The following is a 2862-nucleotide window of genomic DNA, read 5'->3' on the forward strand; positions in this document are numbered from 1 at the left end:
ACTAACCCCGTTTCACAGGTGGAGTACGGGAACCGGGAGGGCCCAGCTTGTGGCGATGGCTAACAGGAACGAAGACTCGAGCTGGAAGGCATCTTTACCAACACTGGGAGGATAGGTGAGACAATTAAAGTAAGGGTGAAGGGGGGCAGATAACTGGGAGGGAGCAGATTCTCCATACTGTCTGGAACAGGCAGAGTTTGATCCGGTTGGTTGTTCAGGAAGAGATGTTCTGCAGCCCCACCTGAAGGTGAGGGGAGGTTTCTGGCCTAGAGAGAACGATTGGTATGGCATAGATGTTAATTAAGAGTACGTGACATGACTCTGTCCTCCTTCCACTCTCCCTGTGACTCTGAAAGACACTTTCCCTTCCCAGGGTCAGTGTCCTCCTTTATAAAATGGTGATAAAAAATACAAGCCTCAGACCATTGCTGTAAGGGTTCAATGAGTTAGTTTACTTACTAGAATGCACAGTGTTTTCTAGTGTTTTCTAGTTGTGTTATTTTCATTGTTGTTTGTTACTGTTTTTAAATGACATAGATGAGGGACTTTTTAAGCAATGAACTTGAGCAATCTTCAAATAACTTTTTCTAATCTCAGTATTTACTTATACAATCCTTCTTATTCATCGTGAGAATGAATAAGTATGAATAAATGAATAAAGTCCATGAATAATGGAATAAAGTCCATGAAAATGAATAAAGTCCATATGGCTATGGACTTTATATTTTGATTTTCAAATCCAAGCTGAGAAAAATGGCATTAGTAAAGACAAAATTCACTATATTGTTGCTTTATGTACAAAACAGTGTCATTTTTTTTTTTTTTGTAACAATTGATTAAGCAGACCATTTCAGCAATATATAGACCAGACCTAGATTTTGAAGTGAATTTTAACACAGTTCAAGACCGTTAAATTGGGGTAGACTTGAGTGGGAAAAAAGGTCGCTTAATTCCTGAAGATTCTATCTGAACTGTTTGCATTATTGATGATATTCATCAGACTCAGCTTGGACACAGGATTAGGGTTAAGAAAATTTTAGAGAAATAAGTTCTTCAAACATATATGACTATGATGACATTAACCATTTTTGGTAGAAATGCCTATGTATTTTACATCAGAATGTTCACCAGCTACTGTTGCAACAAAACTGTAAAGATTATTAATACAATTTAATGAAACTGGTTTAAAAATTCATGCCTGTTAGTCGAGCCTGTCTCTCAAAGTGGCCCTTCACCAAGGAAAGGATTATCTCACCAGTACATCCTGTTCTGCTCTGCAGTGACGATACTTCATGGGTCCAACTGCTGGTGATTTGCGGGAAGCAGTCAATACCCTGAAGAGGCACGCTCAGATGAGAACAGCACAGGTCCTTTTTGCAAAGTTGGAAATGGCTGGTTCATATGCCTTAAAGGCAAAAATCTTAAAAATAAAATTGCAAGACTTGCTTTTGGGTGACTTTTAAATTTTTTTTTTTTTTATTTTAGAGAGAGAACGAATGAGACGGTGAGTGAGGGAAAAGGGCAGGGGGGAAAGAGAGAGAGAGAGAGAGAGAATCTTAAGCCGGATCCGTGTTGAGAATGGAGCCTGATGCAGGGCTTGATCCCACGACCTTGGGATTATGACCTGAGCCAAAATCAAGAGTTGGACTCTCAACTGACCGAGCCACCCAGGTGCCCCTTAATGTCTGAAAAATATATATCTTTTAAGTTTATTTATTCATTTTGAGAGAGAGAGAGAGAGAGAAAGAAAGAAAGAGAAAGAACGTAGGCACAAACCAGGAAGAAGCAGAGAGACAGAGAATCCCAAGCAGGCTCCACACTGTCAGAGCAGGGCCTGACTTGGGTCTTAGGACCTGATGTCACAAACTGTGAGATCATGTCCTGAGTGGAGATCAAGAGTTGGATGTCCCTGAAAAATATTTTTAATATATATTTTAAATGAAGATTTCATTGTTTTAAATTCAACTTGTCCTAAATAGTGACCAATAACATCTGTTTAAAATCCTGATGAACCAAAACTTGTATTCTACATAGAAGCATGTACAAATGACATTTATGTCTTTCCAGGTTTGAGTCACAGATATGCCAAAGACATTTTTAATATTTCAGTTTTGATAACAAATATATGTAGACTGTATATTTTTGGCAACCACAACCAGGCCCTGTAAACATAGAGAAAATTAGGCAAAAGATATTTTCAGTTGTTGAGCATAAGTTTTTTTTATTTTTTTCCTTTCTTTCTTTCTTTCTTTCTTTCTTTGCAAAGATTATGTTTCTTTCCTCTCAAATGGGACTCTGAATCAAAAGACATTTTCCTTTAAATTTATAAACAGCATAAAGGTGTTTAATGTATGAAACACCTGGAGCGAAGAGAAAGCTCCACAGCACAATTTATAATTATATTTTGTATGAAATATTACATAATCTCTACTTAGCTTTAGTTTTAAAAGACTTTCTCTGAAAATTTGAATTAGTTTTCAGAATCTTCCAAAGCTGAACAGGAAGCTGATATGTTTACAAGTCTGACACACTGGGCTAATTAGTTCGGTGGGGAAACTGATGGAATCTGAAGGGGAAACTCTGGGCTTCCGGGCCTCTCCTGCATAACATAAAGTCTGTAGCGATTTACCACAAGTAGGCCTCGAGTACTCTCGTTTTTGTATTTTGTTTTGTTTTTTAAGGGGAGATGACCTCGTTTATAAATACCAACCATTTGGTATTTATCCTGGGCTGTGCACATAGGAACAAAGGCCTAAGTGAACACTTAGCAGAATGAGATGCATTCTTGGTTTAACGAAGAGCCTCAACTCTTTGAGAGCATAACCATGAGATAGGTCTATTTTTCCAATAATTGTTAACAAA

Source organism: Panthera onca, chromosome D4 (genome assembly GCF_046562875.1).
Source record: "Panthera onca isolate mPanOnc1 chromosome D4, mPanOnc1 haplotype 2, whole genome shotgun sequence".
In the NCBI taxonomy this organism is placed as follows: Eukaryota; Metazoa; Chordata; class Mammalia; order Carnivora; family Felidae; genus Panthera; species Panthera onca.